At 37.1% G+C, this 15,120-nt stretch overlaps 1 protein-coding gene across 2 annotated transcripts in view; it reads left to right on the plus strand.

Annotated features, from left to right (window-relative positions):
• Positions 1–534: 534 nt before the first annotated feature.
• FER (FER tyrosine kinase) overlaps positions 535–15,120 on the plus strand; it is a 159,827-nt gene continuing 145,241 nt past the window's right edge. For both annotated transcript variants that reach the window (XM_082301263.1, XM_082301262.1), the window contains exons 1-3: positions 535–645; positions 1,136–1,220; positions 10,509–10,620. The gene's annotated coding sequence lies outside the window, so the exon portion shown is untranslated. The remainder of the gene's footprint in view (positions 646–1,135; positions 1,221–10,508; positions 10,621–15,120) is intronic.

The following is a 15,120-nucleotide window of genomic DNA, read 5'->3' on the forward strand; positions in this document are numbered from 1 at the left end:
TATGAAGAAAGTTGCTGCTGTTTAACATTTGTGTGAGGTAAATGTAGCATCTGTTTGCAAAGGTTTATTTTGGAAACTTTTTCTCAGCAGCGAATGAGTGAAATTCATAGCTTTGTTTCCAGGGTTTGAAAGAAGATAGTTACCTCTCATTTTAAGAGCTATGTGTATGGTCTCATACAGTACATACAAAGTTTTGGTGAGGATTTGTAAAAAACACCTTGAGCCCTTCTAAAATGGCTTTTATTTTTGTGTTTGGGATTATTATTTTTTTTCTCTTGTAGGACAGCTTCCTTGGATGGAAGTCTTTGATTGCTGTCAACTTGTAGCATGAAATGATATTTGTGACCATTACATTCTTTTCTATTTTGTCCTGCAAGTTTAAATGCAGAGTTCAGTTTGGTTTTGAGTGTAATGAGTTTAATAATAATAATAAAAAAAGTAAATAGTAGGGAATTTTTTAATTCCTGTGTGTTTCCCTGATGATAATAAAAATAAATTCCCAGTAAGTTAGGGCTTAATGCTGTTTTTAGTCTGAGTGAGTGAACTGTACTTCATGACATCATCCTACTTTTATTTCAGATTGCTGTTTGTTCTGTAGTAACCAGCTTCCCTTGCATTGGTGCCTTCTACACTTGAAAATGCCAGGTGCTTTAACCACATGCAATTTCAGACTTTCTTCTTCATATCTGGGTTTCCTATTAACCTGCTTACAGTACTCAGATGTGTGTCATAACAGTCTGCAGAGACAACTCTCTATACTCATAACTTTACTGCAGTTCAGTGGCTGATTTCTGTCCCCATGTATGGGTTTCACAGAATTACTGATCTTTGGAGAGTACTAGTTGGCTCTTTAGAATCTTGTTTGTGTTGTCTGCTTGCACCTTGAGCAACGAGGGTATTTTGTTAGACTTTCTGAAATGGCTGCTTTTGTTTTCTATTGAGGGGACAGTTACTGCATGGACAAAATCATTCCTTTTGGTTGTTGACTGGGTGAATGTGGAGTAACAGCACTAATTGTATACTGTGAGAGCTTTCTGTGGTGTAGCTTTCTGTTAAGACAATCACATGAAACGAACTGTCAGTTTTTGAGGGGGAAATACAAAAATCATGTGTACACTGTTAATCTGTCTTTTAGGTATGCTGTACAGTATTGCCTGCACGATACTGTTGTCCACTTGCAACCCTCTCTTAGTAAGAGCTAGTAAGAAAATAATTAGTGAGTAAGTACTAAATGTTTTTTCTTGTATTTGGCATTTTTCTATATGGCATTCAAATCTTGGTCTGAAGACAGCTGTCTTGCAATTGTCATTACTTGATCTTGAGTCTCACAACCTTTTTTTTCATACCATTATTCTGTAAGCGACTTATTTCAGTACGAGGAGCTGAAACATTAAGAAATTAAGCTTAAGTGTAAAACTAAATTACCATAATTAAGACCTAATGAAAAATCAGTTTTCTTGTAAGTAGTGGCAACCTGTGAAAAGTTTGTGAATTGTTGCATATTATGTAAGCACTCTTTGCCAGAAGCAGAAGTTAAATCCAGAGCAGTGTTAAAGTGCGTTAATCATGAGCTGTTTGTTCGCTGAAATTGCCTGTTTAGTAAACAGGAGACATACAATTATAGCAGTGAGTGTGATCAGACTCGTGAAGATGAGCCCCTCTGACAAAATGCTGAGTCATACTCAGAGCACTCCATCATCTCTAATAAATGAGTTGGGCATTTTTGGAGAAAAGGCTATGAAAGTAATTGCACAATCACAGAGTGCATATTCCGAAGAGGGTGGAATTTGGGTTTTCATCCTCATTTTGTGCATCTCTTAATTTTGTGCTTGGTTTGTCAGCTTTGCTGCTTTTTGCCAGTTCTGTTTATGCCTAACGTTTTGCTTTAGAAAATTTGGAAAATCTTATTCCATACATTGACAGCATATTGTATCTTACATGGTTTGTCATCACATTTGTAATGTGTGCTGTTTGAATTGAGAGCGGCAGTTATAAGTTGTTTTCTTTCTTAAGAGAGTTGGAAAGGACGTAGATTTAATGGTTAGTTAGTAAGACAGGAATTATTTTATTGACTGCTTGGTGCTCTAGCACTCAGACAACCTATTAATAATGGCTCAGCTGGTGGAGGTTGTTAGCTGCTGCACTAGTAAATGACAAAATTCACCTTTGGTAGACCTATAAACAAGTAGGAGTAGCATCATAGGATAAATTTTGATTTTTGAATACATAAAGTTTGTTCTATCTACTGTTAAATTGTATAAATGTGTTAAAATATGATCACTGTGGTGTATTGCTATGGTGTCTGCTCAAGTACAGCTTTTTAGAGTTATGTTAAAGCTTCCTATGTTTCATGTGTCTTTAAGATAGCATCTGACTTCCTAGTTGTGGCTTCTGCTTTGAAATGTTCATATGTGTAGAACAATAACCCATAGCATTTGTATTCTAACTAAGTTTCAGGAAGTACAGATAAGGGGGTACAGTCAAGCAAAGTGGTTAAGTTAAAAAAATTTGACAGTTTAAGCATTGTAAAAATGGTATTTTTGAAACAAGTAGGCAATCAGCAAAATGTGAGAATTGCAGTGTTGAGGAAAATCATACAACTTTGCATCAGCTTTTTACTGATTAAAAAATAGAAAACATGAATCAGAAAAACACATCCTTTTTTTTTTTTGGTATATTTGTTGTATTTCAAGACTGTGGATGCTGTATTTCTTCCCAAGGAGAGTGTCTTTTCTGAAATTTCCATGATATGGTTGATAAACTGAAGTTCACCAGATAAAAGGAAATGCCTGATTTGCCAAATACGGAAAAAGTGTTGGCAGCTGATGTGTGTATCTGAAAAAGCAAACAGTTCTAAAGGGTCTGTAACAAAGATAGAGGAAAGCTATATAATACCTAGTTCTGCCTTCTGGATTAGGTCAATGTTGAAATTTGAGTGGAAGATGTCTCATCAGTGGATGTGTTAAGTAAATTTGAACTCACTGTTTTAATTAATTTAATTGACATCCAGATAATCTGATTTATCTAAATGATTCCTTTTTTTTTTTTTAGTATAAGAAGGTAGTTATATGCCATTCTTACCAAGCTCAAATTCTCAGGTTGAGTCAGTTCTTGTGCTCCTCCATGGTCTTGTAGTTTTCCATGCTGCGTGCTTTCTGGCTCTGCTTCTCTGGAGCCAGGTGGTACCCTCTGAAAGGAAACCTGCTCGTAGCTGATGGGAGTTTTCTCCAGGCTCTGCTTCAGCCACGATATGGAAGCTCATTGCAGCAGATTTGTAGAACAGTCTTCAAGAGGTATCCTGCCCCTGTCTGCCTTGTGTCCCAAGGCTTTATGTTTCCAGGAAGCATGCAGTGCATACCCTGTGCAAAAAATCAGTCTGATGGGCCATGACACGGTGATTTCTTGTGCTCTAGTGTTTCATCACCAAAGTCACCCCATCCAGGCTTGGGGAGCCCAAGTGAGGAATGTAGGGGTTAGCAGCCTGGGTGTGGTCAGTGTGCTTTTGAGGGGGAAGCTGCCATTTCCAAAGCTCTGATTAAGCAGATGGTAGTTAACATTTGGCCATTACAATATCATGGCTTGTGTCCGGCTACCGAATTTTTCTCAGATTAAGTTGGGATTTCAGGTTTAAAGATGCAGTCAGTCAAATTCCCTTCAGCTGTCTTAGAGTACAATAAGGCAAGAATTCTGAGAGAGCTAAATAACCCTTGCCTACAATACAATATTATTATAATCTCTAACTTGTTTCTGAAGACTATCTGTGAAAGATGCTATGTTATAAAGAATACTGTCCTTTTAAATGAAATATTGTCTGCCTGGTATGATTTCTGGAAAGAATAGTTTTGAAAGGCAGAAGGAAAGACTGTGTATAAAATATTAATCTCTTGCAATAAAGATCAGACAGGCTGAATCTTACTTATGCAAATCAGTTTCCATGTGAAGAGTCCAAGCATGCACATGCACTTCAGGACCACATGTCCAAACACCTGGAAGATTAAACCTCTACCACGCTTAATTGTTCATAATAGCATCCGTTAATTAAAGCTTGATCCATTCATACATTTTCAAATGAGAATAATACCCTTCAGAATGAGTGTTCTTTACAGCTAGGATGGCTGATGATACCCAAACAAACCTGACTGGAACTAAGGAAAGAATGGGTAGGTTTCATTATGTATTTTGGTATATATTTGTAGAATATATGTATTTGAAATCTGTTACACACTTAAAGCATGTAAGAAGGTACAAATGCATAGTTCAGTCATCTCCATTTTTGGTGAGAGTAACTGTATCCCATTTAACAGAGTTGTCACAGTATCTTTTAAGATATGGAGCATGGGAAGGAGCAGACAGTTCAGGAACAGCAAACAAAGGCTTGAGGCAGCACCTTTCACTGAACCACACAATATGTTGTATTTCCTGCTGTGTAACAGCCTGGAATATCAGCAGCTGGGAGGAGACAGGACTCTCATGGACCTGTGGTCCTCATCGCCAGTATTTCCTGTACAAAATAGTGTGTAATCAAAGTGCATTAAATGTGGTACCAAGTGATGCCAAGGAAATAAGTGACCTCAAGAAGACTGAATGAACAGTGAGTTAACTAAGTAGAGGGCTTAATGAACCAGGATGTAATTAGTATAATGAAGGAGGAAAGAAGAAGAAACATCCTGACTGCTCTTTGGATTTCTTTTCAAAGAGCAATAAATAGTTGGAACTAGATTATGCTTCTCCTGAGGAGACCAGTATTGTCATATATTACGGACTAATGGCAGATTTGTTATCTAATTGTTCTGTCTAAAGTGAGACATTCTGCCTGATATTGGGCCGTAGGAAGAAATTAAATGCCTCTGGACCTTTACAGGTTTTTCACATGCTATGAACTTATCTTTTTCTATGGCTGCCCTTAAATCTTGAGAGTTAATACAGTGCTACTGGCAGAAGCTTCTAGCAGTATTCTGGATTTCTGAGTTGAAATGTGCAATGGCAGCAGCCAGATGAATTTTGGGACCTGAAGTCTTAAGGGAGGAGTCTTAGGTGTAGCTTTGTGATGATGAGAGACCCTCAGTAGGAGTATTCTTCAATCCTGTTTCCCCTGGAGAGATGCTTACATAGGCAGCCTTGGGAGTGAGTGTTTGCATGTGGATTTTGTGTGTGTTCATTGTGACTTAGCATGTATTTATCTTGAGACAGATGGATATCAAGATTTGAAGCACTACTTTCAGAGGTTTGGGGTATTTTTTCAAGTAAAGAAGACTGGTTCCTACCTTCAGACTAGAGGACTTGGTATCTAATTGAAATCTAAATATCTAAAAGAAATCAGCAAAGAGATAAGTTAACTGTGCATAGAATAACTCTTTAGGCAAGGTGTTTACTACAGGTACTTTTTAATTTCAGTGCTGACTTTTGCTGGAAGCTGTTTCTACCGCTAGTCATCTAAGACAAGAAATCTCTTGAAAATGCAATAGTTTAGTTTTCTTCAGTTGCTCTTTTTTGCTCAGAAGTTTCTTTACTACACTATATAATATATACTTTAAGCAAGCTTGAGTCACTGATGCATTTTTTATTCTGTTTTCATTTTGTGGCCAATTTTTGGACATTTTAACATTATCTAATTCTTTGTAATTCTGGAACAGTCCTTTTCTTTAGCTGGTAGAATTGGTAAACAAGGCTGGAGATGCACAGTACCTGCCCCATGATAGTAATTTTAGCAGCCTTATCCCGCTGAATCCATTTTTCTTCTAGGATTTAGTGTGGAGATACATGTTGCAACACTGCAGAGTTGAGAGTTCAGTGAAAATTTGTTGGTCAGGGGCTCTCAATTGAGGCCATGCCTTTCCTTGCATCCTGGAACTGAATTTAAGGAAAGTGTAATTCTTGGAAAAATAGAGGAAGGAAAGCTTTTTTTTCTTGCAAACACATGAAAGGTAATGAGAAACTAGGTGTGTTTACCCTTTGAAAGCAAAAGTGGGGTGTGTGGCTTATTTTGTCACTTTTTCAGAGTTACCAAGACACCAGAAGAGTCTTGAAGCATTACTGCCAGGATGTGTCTCGTGTTACCTGGACTAGCTCTTTTCTTCTTAACTTGCATCTGTTTTCATCTTCTTGTTTTTCTGCCTGGTGAGATTCAGTCTTGCTATTTAGCTGTGACTGTGAGGTAGAAACTTCTACCAGGTGGAAGCAAACATAGTTGAGTAACTGCACCCAAAAAGCACTTACTGCATGGTTCACTACCAGATACCAGCTCTACCCTTTGCTCATTCTTTCACAGAAGTCCTGAGACAATAAAGAGCATGCTGAGAAAGTTATCAGGCCGTGGGAAGTAGCTGGAGGTGTGGTGGAGAATGAGATTACTGTTTAGAATAGTTTTGGCAAATGGGAGATGTCATCTGGAACAAAGTAGGGGGCAGTGAGCATGAAAGCTCACTGGCTTGCTGTAGGCTGGACAGAATGGATGTGTGGTAGGGGAAGAAATAGGAAGATGAAGTTCTGTGGAGAACGTGAGTTTTTGGATAACGAACAAAAAAGGATATATTATAATGTATTTGGAAGAGGGTGAGCACTTGGGCAAGGAGCTCGAAAGTAATTTGAACTAATCTCTGTTCTTCTCAGAGTTGGTTGGTCCTAGAGTACCCCACCATTTTAGCTTCTGACTTCTTAAGTGAGGTGAAGACCAGCTGGGGGGTGTTTAGAGGATAGCAGTGGTTTAGAAAATGATTTAAAATGAAAGATTGAAAAAAATCAGAATTGTGACTTGTGATTCTAGGCAGAGAATCTGGGAGCTGGTTTTTTGGGCTTCTTTCTGCCTTTTTTTTTTTTGGACTGCTGACAAGTGTAAATCGCATTCTTTGATGAAGCCCACTGCTTCTTATTTGTATGTCTTTTTAATAACATCACAGCTGCAGGAGCTGCTAGGGAAAAGCATGGTCTTCCTACAGCTGCAGGGATAAGAGAATGAAAATGCACTGTTTGAGGATGTTTGCACATGACCAAGTGAAATCCATGTAGCTCAGTACTTGCTACTGTCAGATAAGAGGGGGTTGTTGGCACAAATGCAGAGTAATAGTATCTGTTCTGCTTTTACAGTTTAGACACATCTTGAGATGGAATTCGTGCTGTTCTAAGATCTGTGGTTTTTAAATGAATTTTTATAATTATTCTGTACTTCTTTGTTTCATGGTCTCAGAAGTGTCTTTAGGCATTGAATTATCTCATTTAATTATTTACTAGCCAAAGAGGTACACAAGAACAACTTTTTAGAAATTTCATTTGATGTTCTCAAGTTCTTCTGGAAAACACTTCAGGCATCTGACGTACCATATCACTTTGTGCCACGATGATTTTTTTCTTTTGGTGTACTTTGATCTTAGACATGTCATTCTTACCTGTTTTGTGAGCTAAAAAATTCTCTTTACTTTCTCTGTGTGTAAGCTGCTCCACACTATGATCAATATTATCTATACCTTTTTTGGTGCTTTATGGTTTTCATGAGCTAGAAGAACTTGAACATATAGGAATACCACTAATGTATCAGCAGCATAAGAACATATTACATTTTCCCTTCCCCTCATTAAAAAATAGTCTGATATTCTGGGTGGTTTCTAACCTGACCACTTGAAAGTGCTGAACAAATGTTTTTGAAGGTGTGTGTTCAGAGGCTACTGCAACTTTTTCTGGTAATGGTATTAAATAGCTCCTACCAGTCTATTAATGTTGCATTTATTGACACGTGACTTCATCTGCTGTTTTCTATTCTTGCTGCTTAGAGTTCTGAAGTTCTACGAATTTTGTAACGATTTGTCAGTTTTGATTAATCATAGTAGTTTTGTATAAAGCACAGATGCTTCTGTAATGATGCATAGGCAGGTAACCATTCTGAAGAGCAGCCCAGTCCTGGCACAGATTATGGTGAGGCTTCTGAGCTCTCTCCTCTGTCAGTCTTTGTCTCTTGATTCTTACCCTGCAAGATCTTCAGTTTTCTAGCAGCTTCCTATCAGAGACATCAGCAGAAACTTCCCACTTTCAACGCCTTTTTCCACAGGATCCTTGATTCCTTCACAGAACTCTTCAAGTTCTGAAACTTGATTTTGCTCTGCAAAAGCTGCATTGGATTTTTTTTCTTTTGAATTATTCTAGTCTATCTACAGATTCTTAGGTATGGTTTTAACCACACTATGCACTACTGAAGTCAGAGTGTGTTGTGCTTCTTCTGATTGCCTTGTCAGCTCTGAAAATAATTGATTTATTTTCCACTCATGATTCCTCTTTGCTTAGCTCACCTTAAGCCTAAGTTTTTGCAGAATTACTAATTTGGAAATTTGATAGCTGACGCTTCAGTGCTTTGGCTCAATAGCATCTGACTCTGGTGAATTTTTACTATTAATTTGATATTTTTAATTGCTTCTCTGATGCTTCGTTTTAGAAAATGCCTTGTATATCCTAAATCTAAAGAGGATCTGATTGGAAATTGGCCTTAACTGTCTTGGTAGTAATTTCAGAAAACAACAGGTCATCTAGGTTTTCTGCTCTGAATTCATCTTCTTATAAATCTGTCTCTTATATCTTCATTATCTAGGGGATGATTGCATTGAGGTAGCAGGATGTCTGTAACTATCAGAGTCTGCTATGTTTGAGCTCAGAAATGGCAGTGGAAATTTTGTGAGATTTTATTGCCCTCTGACAGATGGCAGTGCAGTTCACTGGAAAGCTTTTATTACGCTTTCCTGTACTAGCTGGTCTATGCCTATCAATTAGACCAGCATTGGACTTGTATTACCTGCTTTAAGTTCTACTAATGACTTGTGTGCAGATGAAAAATTGCACATAGATACAAAGTCAGTGGTAACTGGAATTCTAAAGAAAAGTTGGGTTTGCATTTAATTTTTGTACTGACAAACAAAATTCTGCACTATAAAATAAGTGGCAGAGTAATTCTTTAAAAAGAAAAAATTATGTTCACTGTGTGCAGGGAGCAGAAGATAGAACTTTCTTGTGTTGAAGTGGCTCCAATCTATTGTTTCATTTGATAAATGGAATTTTTTTAAGGGCTTCATTTTACCACATACAATTCTTAACATCTGCTTGAAACTTGAATGTGCCCAGGTGCTGATGGTGGTGTTTGTTCTACTTTCACGAGTCCCATTTGAATGTGGATTAGGACTTGTGTTCCTGTCCAGCGACAGTCTGGTGTTTCCACCTGGTTTGTATTTGTGTTAGAAAGACTGGAGCTAAATTGACTCTAATGTTTGCTCCTGCTTGTTCCTTTTTGCTGGTGAAGACTTTCCCTAGGGCTTTGAAACTTTGGAACAAATGATTTTATATCTGGTTTTTTAGAAATTTGATGAATTTTATAATGCTTATAATCTCCTGCTTTTTTTTTTCTCCTTTCGTATCTGCTTGCATAGCTGCTGTTCCTTTGCAGTGACTGAATGTTAGCATCACTCAATCTTTTCTATTTTTGGTCATGGAGAATAGAAATTTTGTATTTATATTAGGCAGTTCTTTGTTTCTTGAATGTCACTAAGTAACCAGAAAGGAATACTAAATAATGCCTGCTTAAATGTGAACTAAGCCTATCCCTTCATAAGGTTTTATAAACATGTCTGTGATCAGTGCTTTGTTTTAAATAATGGAGATTTTGAAAATAGTTTTGCTTTCTTCAGCCTTACACACTGTGTCTTTCTTTCAGTTTTGCTTTGTGTGTTTTTCTTATAAGGCAATGCTAAACTGTTATGGAATGTCTCATCTAAAGTTGGACATTCTAGCATGAGATTGTGAGTGAATGCTTATCATGGGTCCACATGTAGATTTTACAGTATACCTTGCATTTGTAAGCTGTATGCAAAGCTTGTTCCTTACCATTTTTTATATTTTATATACTTTTTTTCTTAATATAAACCGTCAAAACCTTCTGTGTCAGTTTGCTTCACCTAAATTGCAGTCCAGAGTTACAACTTGGAATTTTGGTCCTGCTAGTCATCCTAACTTCCTGACCTCTTACTTTTCTAGATATTAGAGTAGTTAGAGCCATATAAGAAATTTATGTGTCTTGAGTGATTCCTTTCTCATGTTGCCACTTGTCGTGTTCAACTTTATGAAAACAGCACTACTAACTTCATCTTTCATATAACAAACTTTGGCCTTCCAGGCCTTCATTTTCCTGGTTAATGGACTTCTGTTTCTGTTTTACCAAGGGCAAGGTTCATAAATAAATAAAATTGTCTAATTTTTCAGCTACAATACTCTTGTCATAAGAAATGCCAAGAACATAAAAAAAATCTTCTCTTGCATGTGTAGAGGCAAAATTATTTCTTCACTCAAAATTATGTGTATACTTTGAGAAGTCTGCTCTTTTCTTTCAGTTAAACTTTATCTTTTTTTTAAAAAAAAAAAGCGGCTGGCTTCTGGTAATAATCTGAAAATGCGGGGCAATGTACCTAAGTTTGAATTTTGCAATGTGTTTGAAAATGCTGAAATAGTAAAAACAAGTTTGCTATTTTTTTCTTTCACAGAGTCCCCAGAAAAGAAAAAAACAAGTGTATTTCAGAAAGTGAATATCAGAGGAAGTAGCTGCTGACATAGGAAAACTGTACTAAAGGACATTTCTGGAGGAAAACTTCTAAGGTATCTGAGCTAAGTTATGCTTTGCAGAAGAGCCTTCCTGAAAATCAGCTGCATGCTTTGCTTGGAGTGGACCAGCATTTCAAATCAGCTTTGAAATAATCAGACTAGCTTTTGTTACCACTTCAGGTGTTTATTGTTGACAAAAGCTTTGAGGAATGATTAATTTTGCTGGTTTGTTGTATACACCGTATCCATGCATACAAAGATGATCATCTCACTATTTGGTTAGTGTAAACAAATGGTAGGTAAAACTTGTGTTTTGGGTTTCATGGTCTTGTGCATTCCAGGAATAGATTCTATGCTAACAGAAATGTCAATTGTGTGAATGTCAAATTTTTATTTAAGATGGGGATGGATAGCTAAGAATTGATTTATTTCATTATTTTAATGGAATGTAGCTACTGTAAGCCTCACATTGAAAAATTGAGAAAGACTATCTAACAAATTGATAACGTGTTGTAAAAATGCTTTTAGATTGGTACAGAAGTCTTGATTTTGAGGATTTGTCTTCTGAATCCAAATCCTCTTTCTTTTCTGATTTTGATGTGCTTTTTTTTAATGTTTGTAGGAAGTATTTGCAAAATAAAGGGCATTCTGTATTCTCTGTGATTTGGAGCCCATGCAGATTTAGGAGCAATCTAAGTTCATAGACAGCATATGAAGAGTGAGAGAAGCCAGATCTGCGCTGTGCTTTCCTGTTCTGAGTTTAGCTGGGGGCAAGGTGTGCTTTCTGGGTTTGTGGTTTTTTTAGTTGCCTGCCTTGTCACTGGTACTGTGAAACCACAAGTTCCAGCTGATGTGTGTAGATCCATCATTATTATAAGATTACCAGTCACAACCTTGGATATAATGATGGCAATATGTAGCAGAAGGCACCAGTTGTTGTAAGTGTAGGAGAGCATCTTGTGAAAGTGTTGTGTTGTACATGCTCTTTTCTTGCTTGCTCATTTCGTTTCAGTCAGTGTCACACACAGGACCTTTGGTCTGACCTGGCGTGGCCACTTTCATATGTCACAGATAGATTGCAATCCTTAAATTAAATGTAGATTGGCTGTTGAAACTATTTTCTTCAGGAAAAGAATGCTGCTGGAATCCAGGAACATGACTAACTGGAATATTGGCTTTATTTCCTGAGGGGAGTGTTACATTATTGAAGGATTATGTGACTACCATTGAAGTTTCTTACTGTTAGGCTGATAAAATTTAACACAGATTTGTTTGGAATATGACTGCACCACTGTGTTGGTGGCTGAGAGAAGTTGTAAATTGTCTTCAGTAACTCTGCTTAAATTTAGAACAGTTTGAGATCTGGTTGCTCATTCACACTATATTATTAAATGTACATTCAATGTGTACTTCCTGTGAATGTTTAGTTGATTGTTTTGAGCGTAACACTTTAAAGAAAGTAAGGCCTACTTTCTTGGAATTGACTGTCAAACATATTTGACTCCTAAGCTTAAATATTTTTTGACTAATTTACATGTCCAGTAGGTTTTTTTTTTTCTATATCTACCTCTATATGTCTATATCTGTCTTAGATTTCAAAATAAAAAAAAAATAGCTTAAACTCATGGTACTAGTATTTTACACATGGTACTAGTATTTTACTGCTTTTACGAAACGTGCTAGAATTCTGTTTGAAACTTCACTGGCATGTCAAATTATGCAAACTTTGTTCACATGTGGAAAAAGAGATAAACCTCACGGGTATCTACCAGAAGCAGAAGACATCTCTTCACAGTAAGAGTAAAGCAATTCCTGAAGGTTTTGTTCTGTATGAAGTTAGCGTATCATATTTGTTATCACTTCTCCATCTAGCTTCTTTTAAAACATGATGCCATTTCTGTTTTTTCCTTCTCCCATGTTTTTTTGAGAAATACTTTTTTTCCCCAGAATAGCTCTCACACTGTATTTTCATCTTGCATCATCATTAGAGAAGAAAATATGTTTGTGTCTCAAACCCACCACATCTCATACCAGTTCTACGTTAAAACTTTTCTGGGTTCAGATTTTGCTATACTTCTCAATTTTGCCAGTAGTCTGTGATTGAAGAATCTGTTTAGGAATCTGTGCTTCAGTGTGAGTGTTTTAATGGTGTATGGTAGTGATGCCATGATGATTTTTGTCTTTTCTTTTATACCCCTGTTATACATTTTTTACAACTTCTGTATTCTCAGTGCTCTTTCCCTACATTCTTGGACTTGTTTGTCAAGCTGAGAGACTAAACATGTTAGAAACTTCGTAGTTGGGGATCAGTGTGCCCCATACCCCAAGGTCCTCTCCAGAACACATTTTGTAAACTGAGATAGTACCATCCAGGGGAAGGTTCCTTGGGGAGGGGGGACTCATTCGAGCCTCTGATTGGGGAATTTTTGATAGATCTGCTAATTAGTAAGACCTATAATGTTACACCAGATCTTTTGGGGGGATTGGTGGTGGGCATTGTGGTGCATTCAACCTGGACATAGTGCACCTAAGGATCCTTAAAATAAATACCAAGGTAAAATCCCTTTTTCCCTTCTAACCGTGTCTGACTCTTGATTTTAAGACCAGAAAAAGGCTTCAGTAAAGCAAAAAAATACAGGAATGTTAGTTTTCCATAATCCAGTAGCTGTGAACAAGGAGGATCACACGATGAATAGCCCAGCTGGTTTGCTGTCCTTAAACATCTTCTGGTGCCATGGTTGGAGACACAGGGCTGATCTAAATGGGTCACTGTGCCCAGGTGATCATTGTGGGTCCCTTCTGACTGAATTACTCTGTTCCATTGGTCTGACCCTGTAGGGCAGCTGTCATCTCACCTGTGGTTGCCAATGAAGGAGATACCAAGCTTGGAAAAATACCTGTCTGTATTGGTGCCAGATACTGTCTTTTTGAATGCTGGCCTTTCAAAATGTGCGTGTGTTTTTTAAGAGCACTTGAAAATCAGATTGAGTGTTCATATGTTTGGTAAATCTTATAGTTCTGACTTCAAATAAATGACTGTGTGATCTGTACTGTTAATGTTTAGGCTATTAAAAAATTAGAAGTGGTTTTAAGTGACAGCTTTGGTTTTTAGCTTATCAAAATTTAAGCTTAGTTGGGTGGCTTAGGTCTTGAATACTTCTTCACTGCTTCTTGTCTCCACAAGACGTTTGGATTCAAATGTCTTGATTGAATGTTTTCTTAATTTACATGGAAGTCACATGGCAGCTGGCTTAGCCATTTGGGAATCATCAGTTCTGAGTCTTTATGCATGTTAGTGTTATCAAATCAGAGTTTTATCACTTCTGCAAAACAAATTTTTGCTGTGCTGCTTCTGTCACAGTGAAGGGAATAATTTAAAACAAACGCCAGAGTCCAATGTGTGTATAGTTTTTGCCTATGTATCCAGGCATCTAATAGTGGAATTGGAAAAAATCTGATTCCTGCTTCATGAAGAGCAACTTAGCAGGCTGGAGTGAGATATTGTTGGGTCTTTTGTTCTATTGATTTTCATAATCCTATGGCTCCTCTGTAAGTCAGTAGAAGCAGACTGAAATATCCCATGCCGAGAATATTTCCTCCTTTCCTTGCCATACTGCCTCTCAGTAAAAAACAGAGGCTAGGGTAAAAGCAAGCAAACCATTACTTATAGCACAAGGCCATACTTCACTGTGAGATTCAGCTCCCATCTCTTCTAAATCTGGAATGTAAGAAAACAAGGATACTATCTTTTCCCATGGGTATTGTGCTAGGATAGTTAGGTAATGTGCTAAAATGGGGTCGGAGAAAAATGAAAAGTCATAAAAGTGGATCTAGATCTAAAGGGTGTCAAAAATTCACTAGTGCAGCTTTAGTCATGTTAATAAACAGGGGCTTTAAGATTTTTTCTTTGGTTCATGTTACTAAATTGTTTGTGGTTCTGTAAGACTGTTCCTGAATTTTAACTGTGGAGGTATTTTCATTAGTGTTACTAATAATGACATAGTTCATGAATACAGCCTGCTGTGTATGACTGAATTCCTAGCCATCAGGAATAATTCTGGCTAAAATATACATCTTCAAATTAAAGAGCTTATGAAAGCTTGCAATAGGTTTAAGGTTACTCATACTGCCTTGACTTGGCCTGTATTGTGTAGATACATGGTAATGTGGCACTGTTCTAGTTTTCTTTACTGGATCTTTGTTTTGTTATGTAGCATGGTTTGTGTTCTAAGAATAAACACATCGTACATGAGGCTTATTTCAGAGGCTGCTTGAGGTTCTGATTTGCAAAATCTTCTGAAATTTTGTGCAGTAACTGAAGCCAGTAATATATTTATTTTTTCTGAATACCTAATATGCTAAAAATGCTAGGCACTCTGAAAAGTCTGTCTTTAAGCCTTGTACATACCAATATGAGCTGCCACAGTGTCAACACTAGTTCATGTGTCAGTTCTTAATGTAAAATAAGAATATTAGTCCTACTTCCCTCAGTGGACTCCTAGGAAGATAAATTTGTAAGTGCCTATAGAACACTGCTAATTTAAGAGGTAATGT

The sequence above is a fragment of the Coloeus monedula genome, assembly GCF_965178545.1.
Source record: "Coloeus monedula genome assembly, chromosome: Z".
NCBI lineage: Eukaryota > Metazoa > Chordata > Aves > Passeriformes > Corvidae > Coloeus > Coloeus monedula.